Source organism: Panthera leo, chromosome B1, assembly GCF_018350215.1.
Source record: "Panthera leo isolate Ple1 chromosome B1, P.leo_Ple1_pat1.1, whole genome shotgun sequence".
Taxonomy (NCBI): Eukaryota; Metazoa; Chordata; class Mammalia; order Carnivora; family Felidae; genus Panthera; species Panthera leo.
In genome coordinates this window covers 111647380-111656300 of record NC_056682.1, presented here as the reverse complement: position 1 = coordinate 111656300, position 8921 = coordinate 111647380, and the positions used below count along the sequence as shown (strand labels likewise).

General features: G+C 35.7%; 1 long non-coding RNA gene across 1 annotated transcript; it reads right to left on the bottom strand.

Moving 5' to 3' along the window:
* Nucleotides 1-492: 492 nt before the first annotated feature.
* LOC122217039 lies at nucleotides 493-6245 on the bottom strand. The gene is made up of 2 exons (XR_006201263.1): nucleotides 6074-6245; nucleotides 493-629 (listed from the first exon to the last, which is right to left on the bottom strand). It is a non-coding gene; the product is annotated as an uncharacterized LOC122217039 (long non-coding RNA).
* Between the last annotated feature and the right edge of the window lie 2676 nt (nucleotides 6246-8921).

The following is an 8921-nucleotide window of genomic DNA, read 5'->3' as shown; positions in this document are numbered from 1 at the left end:
TCATTTCACGTTTGAATGAAAACTTAGAACTGGTTTCTCTGTGCAAGTAAAATTCTTAAAGGCTTCTTCCTACCTGAGAGTCTGTGATCCTTCGAAGTGGCTTCAGGCGGTTCAAGGAAGGATTTTCAAGGAGAGACTGACCCCTGGAGGCAGAAGAAGCTCCCTTTTGGCCAGATCTTGCTTTTGTAATTCTCAGAAATATTAAGTACAAGAGTGACAAGAAGATATGGCATCTGTGGCAAATTCCATATAGGTATCTTGCCTGACTCCCTAACTTCTCTCTCCACACTCTCTAACTGATTTGTAGAGGAGCTAATAGAATCACAAACTGTAGAATATAAAGAGTTTGCACCATGCACCACTGGAACATAAACACCATGAGGGTAGAGCTTTGTTTTACTGTATTTACAGCCTCCTCTCTTAACAAACGCCTGATACATACTTAGCACTAAATAAAAGGTTGTAGAAAGATTAAATGAACAAACGAGTAAATCTAGAACAATGCCTTTATTTTACAAAGATTGAATTGCACAAGCTCCATACTCAGCAGAAGACACGAATGTCTGTTGAACATCCATCAGAAACCATGTGGGAGACCATTCAGCCTGAGATGAGCGTCAGAAGGAGCCCTGTGAGACAGATAGTTGTTACAGTCATTTTTATGCCAGCCCTGAACACTGACCCCTATGTGTCCATCTTGGGAATAACTTCGATAGTTCATTTCAGAAAGAATCCATAAACTTCACTAGCTTCATATGAACAAAGAAATGAAAAGGGTACAGGGAGAGCTGCTTGCTCCGTGTGACTCATAAGCTTTAGGCCAAAATACAAAGTCATGAGGAAAACACTTCAGTTTCTCCAAGATTCTTGCCCCCCACTCCTTCCAGATGATGCAAATTAATCGAAGACATTGAGCATTGCTAACTGACATTAGTCCTGGTGAGGTAGCCTTGAAACATTTGATCAGGTACTTAAATCTTAATGTTGGTAAATGAGTCATGTAAGCGAGACTTTGGTTGGGGGAAGAATATGAAGCTGTTGTAGTTTGAGGATTAAATGCTCATCAAGACACTAGCCAAGAGAAGGCCGGAATTTTTTTTTCCTAATGATTCAACGTATGATATTTCCAAAAGAATGTAGAATTGGAAAAATCGAATACTTGTTGAAAATGCTTACCTTACTTTATATTTTAATATCATTTTCAATTACGCTGAGGTTAAGGATCTGTATTTTTCTTTGCTGCTTAAGGTCTCTCATGGGCTTTTGGCCACTGAGTGCTCAAGTGTGTAGTGTATAGCATAAGAACAAAAAACAAAAGGAACCGGTGCAATAAGAAGACAGCCTTCATAAACCCCATTATTTTATTAGGGTCAATTATGCTTTCTCTCCATTTAAACTGTGCTCCTGGGAGCAGCCTTTAAATTGAGAAAAACACAGCTGCAAATATAAGCTAACGTTCTCATCTTTCTTGCCCCACAAATATGGATATCTTTTTATATACTCCTAAATTCTTGCTTCAAACCCTTAAGTTCTTCTCAAATTTCCTCAACTCTTAGTTTCTCTGTCACATAATCTAGAATTAGTCTACACTGGCGGTCACATTTATTTCTTCTCTCTTTTGAAGAGCAGTTTATTTTCTGATTACAGAAGTAATTCTGTGCCTCTATGTATATAAAACAAAGACAATCATAAAGAAGAAAACAATTTATAATCCCACTACCAAACATAAGCCACTACTAACATTTTATTTCTTTTTGAGTTTAACAATTGAACCTATACCGTGTTCATTTTCATGTCTTGATTTTCTCATGTAATATAGTATTCTGATTAAAATTTTGTTTGAATATTTTCTTGTTACGATTATTTTTTACTTGTTTTGTTTTCCCAACTTTTTAAATATTTAAAAAGTCTTTTAGTAGTTCTACTAGTGAGAGTTTAATTAAAAAAATATGTATTTAAAACTTAATATTTACCAAAATCAGGAATGAATATTATTATCTGAGAAAATATTAGCCTAATTTTAATCTTCCCCCTTTTGTCACCATCTCTACTCACCTTCCAGGCTTACTTACTATGAAGGTGATTAGGAATAAGGTCATTGTTATTAACGTTTTATTTTCCCTTACTCATTTTCTATTTTTAAGTATATATTTTTTTTAATTTCAAAAGCATTTAAGACTAAATTTCAAGTGAACATTTTGACTTAATTCCATACGACTAATTTAATTTCCACACTAAAACTTTTATTAAACATTTACTCCCCTTCAGCCATTAATTTTTAGTTCCTTAATGACTGAAAGTGCCTTTAAGTTTTTCTCCTGCCTCATCGCTGATAAGTTTGTGATTAAGATGGATTAATTTTTAGTTTAACCCATTCAACCTGCAGAATTCAGTTGTAACTAAAGAAAGTTACCTTCAGTGATGTAGGAGATACTTCTTGTTCCTGGTATTTTGTTGTATCTGTTTCCTCACCATCTTTCCTTAAAAAAAAAAAATACCTTATTGTGGTAAGAACACTTAACATTAGATGTACCCTCTTAATAAATTTTAAGTGTACAATACATTATTGTTGACTCTAGGTACAATGTATACAGCAGATCTCTAGGGCTTGTTCATCTTGATTAACTGACGCTTCCTGCCATTTGTTTAGTAACTCCCCATCCTCCCAAGCCCACCCCCAGCCTCCTGCAGCCTCCATTCCATTCTTCAATTTTATGACTTTGTTGTTGATTTTTTTTTCTTCCCCAGGTATAAGTCAAATGCAATAGAGCAAAAATCAGTTTCCACTTATTTTTCTTTGAGGTCTTTACACCTCAGGAGAATACATACCCCACTAAGATTGGGCTAAGACTCTCAGTCAGTAGAAATTTTGATTTATATAGAGCATAGAGATGTCCTCTTCCTCTTCTCATACTTGTCAAACTACTTCTTCCTCCATGATCCATTTTTTCAGTAGCTCAGCATTAAAAAAAAAAGACAAAATATTAGAAAAATATGATTTCAAGGATCAAAAGAAAGTCAGCCAAGCCTTGAAAAAGCAGAAAACTTGGTTTTTTAGTGCTTCCAATAATAATTTTATATTGCTATTAAAATTTTAGTTTCCATGTATTTCTACTTAATTTCAGTAAATTTTATGTATATCATCAATTTTTGTTTAAATCTTGCCAACTTTGTCTTTAGTTTTTTCTTTCCATTTCAAAGAACCATAGATTCTTGGGGTGCCTGGGTGGCTCAGTCGGTTAAGTGGCTGACTTCGGCTCAGGTCATGATCTCGCGGTCTATGAGTTCGAGCCCCGCGTCGGGCTCTGTGCTGACAGCTCAGAGCCTGGAGCCTGTTTCAGATTCTGTGTCTCCCTCTCTCTGACCCTGCCCCGTTCATGCTCTGTCTCTCTCTGTCTCAAAAATAAATAAACATTAAAGAACCATAGATTCTTGTTTTACATCAAGGATGACAAATTATTTTATAAAATATTCTATAATTCCTGTGTCATTTTATTTTGTGAGGTCTATTCCTCTTCTGAGTCTTATAACTGGTAATGTCTTATTCTTTTTTTTTTTTTTTTTTTAGTGTTTTATTTATTTTGGGAGAGAGAGTGTGTGTGAGAGAGAGGGGGAGGGGCAGAGAGAGAGGGGACAGAGGATCTGAAGTGGGCTCTGTGCTGACAGCAGAAAGCTCAATGCAGGGCTCCAATTCAGGAACCAAATTTGGATGCTTAACTGACTTAGCCACCCAGGCACCCCAGTAATGTCTTATTCTAGTGATGGTATGTGTTTAAAATTTCTCTTTTTAAAATCAATTAATTAATTATTCTTTTATTTGAGAGAGAGAGAGAGAGAGCTCAAGTGGGGGAAAGGGGCAGAAGGAGAGAGAGAGAGATAGAGAATCCCAAGCAGGCTCCATGCCCAGCACAGAGCCTAATGGGGGGGGGGGGGCAGGGCTCGATCCCATGACCCTGGATCATGAGCTGAGCCAAAATCAGGAGTTGGCCACTGAACCAACTGAGCCACCCATGTGCCCCTAAATTTTTTTCTTTTTAATGCGGATCCCACATTATTTCTTTTTTCTTATTCTAACACCAGGAGAACTCTCATTAAAGAATAAGCTCAATCCTCAAAAAATGCCAAATCCAAATACACATAAATGTGTCAGTCAATAGAGTGTAAGGATTTAATTGCATCCATTCTCTCTACACATGCTTAATCTTTTTAGATCTACAGCTGAAAGTGAAGTGGGTCATATAACTCTTATTCTAAATCTGGCCTTGGTAGGCATGCACCTTATGAAGTTATGATGTCATGGAGGTGAGACATTCTCCCACCCTACTTCCTAGAAATTAGGTTAACAATAAATCCCCAGTATTCCAGCTTACTTTCTGCCTATAGAGCATTTACTCACAGAGAATACACTAACAAAGAGATGTGGGGTTGAAAAATAAGGGAAGGGAAGAATGGAGGCACCATGCAGTAGAAGATGCCTCTGAACTTCTCAAATTAATTCAGAACTTGTTTTCTGCAAATAGTAAATGAGTAGCAGGAAATAAACATTTCCATTCACTTTCAGGTAAGGAGGCTTGTTTTTATCTTGTAGTGCATGATGATTGGTATTTTTCAATCCAGCCCCGTTAATCTTGCTGCTAATGGAAATTCTTCCCAAATTCTGGTACTAGACTAAAATTCGGTACTAATTTTTACTGTTATTCTGAGATCACTACTCTTGGTGCTTCTTAAACACTATACTAGGAAATCGAAATGATTAAATAAGGGGCTACTGACCATCCCGTATTAGAATCTACTCTGTAATTAGTTTTTGTTAGGTATATCTTAAATCAATTGGATGTTTCTTTTTAATCTGCTGAATTGTGGTCATGAAAATGATCTCAATTCAATTTAATTCAATATTGTTTATTTGGTAATTACTGTATTTCTATTACTGGAGACAGAATCACAAACTGGCATAAGTGAAAAAGGAAACATATTCCTCGTATAACAGAAAAGTTTGTAAATAGAATGGTTTTCATGTTTGAATAGTTCATGTATATGTTCACTTGAGCTTTTTTTTAATTTCCCAATGTCTCATTTCCATTTTTTAAAATTGATTCATTTAAAAAGCAAAGTTTGACTATGAGTGGTATCCACATTGTGTAAACTTAAGTTTTTTCAGTACTTCAACCACAGCAGAAAAAGTTTTTACATCTCGTATTATTGGCTATTTTGGATCATGTGTCCATCTTTGAAACAATCCCTGTGGTCAAGATGATGTGGAAACTTAATTGACCAAGTCTGGTTCAATAAGGCATCTGGACTGGAGACTAAGCACTGAGCCCCTCCCAAAACACAGGGACTTTTAGGCATGGAGATAATTTTGGAAAGGAAAATGGAAGTAATATTTCTCAGCCAACACAATTTTCCAAATGCTTGTGGGCTTTTTCTAGCTTTGCATTAATCTAATCCCATAAATTAGTAACTAAAGACAGCGATCTTGCAGTATCATAATCTTTGAATGTAGATTTCAGAAGCGTCAATTTCTGAGGGTCCAAGGCCCAAGTGCTTTCTACTTGCCTAGACTGGAATGATGTACACCATAGCATGAGATGTGCTGGTACAAACTGCCCCTTTAAACCAGGCTGCATTTCAATTTATAACTCTTTACAATGGTCGTGATTGTTTCCTTTGGCTGGAAGGAGAAATAAATAGCAGAGAGAGCTTGGGAGACTTTCTCCAGGTTCCAGTATAATCCTACATTTGCACTCCCATATTTTTGCATTTGTTGAAACTAACATTAGCCTCAAACATATATTTCAATTTTTTTAAATCATCTAAGGATTAATATTATCAGACTGTAAGCCATATAGATTTACTTGTTCACAGATAGAAGGGGTCACTGAAATTTCTCAACCAGGTCCCGAAACTCTAACCTTGGTTGTCTTATTATCTGTGTTCTAAGATAAAGGGATTAACATTTAACAGATGTTTTGCTACCATGTAACCAGAACTATAGACTTCCCAGCCTAGAACAAAGAGATCATCATTGCCCTCCTACATATAACAACTTAGTCTCTTCCACACTACATACCTTGTCGTTTTATTATCCCATGAACTGAGAGTAAGGGAGAATTGGTTTCACCCAAAAAACTTGTAATACTGTTACTTGAAAATGATGACTATGTTCTGGACAGACAAAAATGATTAATTGGATTCCTCGTTGTTTCAAAAGTAGGTTTAGCAGACATAAAAGACTATTAACAATAGAGAACAAGCAGAGGGTTGTTGTGGGTGGGGGATGGGCTAGATGGGGGATGGGTCATAAGGAGGGAACTTGTGATGAGCACTGGATATTGTATCTAAGTGACGAGTCACTGAATTCTACTCCTGAAACCAATATTGCACTGTATGTTAACTAACTAGAATTTAAATAAAACTTTGAAAAAAAAAAGGAGTAAGTTTAGCAGAGAAAACAGGGTCAGGATTTCCAGGAAAAGAGATAGTTGCCTATTCTAAATCTACTAATAAAACATCTTTCTAACACTTCTGTGGACTCAGAATGAAAACAGATTACAAGGCCCAAGGAACAAAATGCAAAAGCCAGGGCAGAAGACAGAGAAAACATGTTATCTCAGACACTTAAAATGGCACATGCCAGCTTTGGAGGTGTGCAAGCAAACATGCATGACTTGAGAGAGGCAAGCTCAGAAAAGAAAATGAATATGTAAGTTTGGTTAAAACATGTAATATTGAGAGGTAGAAGAATTAGACATGCAGCTGGAAAAGTCGGTAGTCATCATACTGTGAGGGACTTTTGATTCTCCAGTGAGAATATTTTATTTGGTGAAAAAGTGAAAATCTTTGAAAATTTGTGAGCGGGAAACTTATGATCAGAATTGCACTTAGAAGATTCTAGTAATGGCGTGTGAAACAGATTGAAGCTGGAGGAAATGGAGGTTAAAAAACTCATAAACACACAATTATAATGTTTAAGTGACAAATAATGGGAAACATACTTATAGTGATGAGAAAAAAAGATAAAAGGAAAAATGCAGGATAGATTTGAATGCCTGGGTTTAGAGTACTTTCCCTGTTATCTAGTCTCCCCTCCCTCCTTCCTTCCTTCCTTCCTTCCTTCCTTCCTTCCTTCTTGTGTCCTTTTTTCTACTCTGTATTTTAATTCTTTTAACTAAATTTAATTGATGAAAATTTCATGTTTTTAATGGTTATTTATTTTGAGGGAGAGAGCACAAACGGGGGTGAGGCAGAGAGAGAGAGGAGAGAGAGAATCCCAAGCAGACTCTGTGTTGTCAGCATGGAGTCTGACATGGGGCTCAATCTCATGAACTGTGAGACGGTGAACTGAGCTGAAATCAAGAGTTTAATGTTTAACCAACTGCGCCACCCAGGCACCCCCAAAATGTCACGTTAATCAAAGTAAATGAGGTTGGTGGGATTTGTTCAAAAGGTCTCCCAATTCTCAGAAACATTATTAAAGAATTCTCTAGGGCCACACCGAGTATTCAATATTGAGCAGGTGAGTTTAGTTCTTTCTTTGCCATAAAAAAAGGAAGCTGATATATGAGATCACCCTTCAACATTTTAGAACTTGAAAATGCTTTATGTACCTGAATAGCTTTTAGTATACAATAAGACTCTGGATCACTGGACAAAATACATCAAATTTATGTCTGCTGTCAGATATGTGTTCTTTAGGTTTACTTTTTATTTTGAATATTAATCATTTTATATGTTCCAGGAACTGTGTTAACTACTTAATTTCAATAATTTTTATGTAGAATTTAAAATATATGCAGTAGTAGACACAATGACAAAAAAGGAACCCCTATATACCCATCACCTGGCTTTAACAATATTATAGCAAATATATCTTTCTTTTCAAACAGAGCTAAATTCCTACCTTTTTTCACTTCCCTGATTTTTAAAAGATCAGATTTTTTTTTGGTTTTTCCTTAAAGAAGATAAATAAAGATACATGTAACTTTCTCCTCTAGGTTATATTTGAAAACTTCCTCCAAGAGGGAACATTAAGATAGTAGTCTATCTTATTTAGCGGTAAAAACAAACTACTAGTTTCTTCTAAATATTTATAGATATTTTTTATAGTTTTACTAGTGTAAAAGCAGACTGGAATTTCTCCTGGTATTCACCCGCTGTGATGTTAACTATTATAGTACTTATGTGAATCAGGCAGTTTTGTCTTTTTAGAGAGTGGATAATTGTGTCATGAGCAAATTATTTGGACAAATGCCAAATGGAATTATCCAGTAAATTATAATCAATAGGTGCTTATTTAATAAATTATTTGTCCAGAGAGTAGAGCCCCATGTGAACCAATAGTCAAGGATTCTGTGTGACCTCCCTTTCTGCCGTGACTTGCTTTGTGAATTGGAAAAATCAGTTAACCTCTCAGTGCTTCAGTTCACTCATCTATGAACTGAGAAGAGTAACACTTGCCATCTAACTCACCAGTATTTTGTGAAGGTTAATGAGCTTCAGAGTTTATAAAGTGCCTTTTCTTCTTGGCTTGAAAGCCTCTTGAAGAGTACTAAATATCACTGCTATTTTTTTTCTTATAGATCCAGTAAATTATCCTTTGAAAGACCCATTATATTACAAAATATGTGATAAGATATTTCTAGTAGCATTATCCCACATCTATCATGAGAGGTAAGAATAGTTTCAGCATCACTGCTGTTGAACGGGATTCACATAATTCATATTATTAGAGTCTGAAACATTTGTGGACCAATAACACATACCTGTTAGGCAGAGTTTTTCTAACTTCAACTTAAAATATTTTAGTTCTTAACAATTTTGTCAAAGGGTTATTATATCTTGATATAATTTTATGAATTGAATATCAAAAAGAAAAAAATTTATCCAGTGAACACATGTACCCGTTGTTCATTGCCACA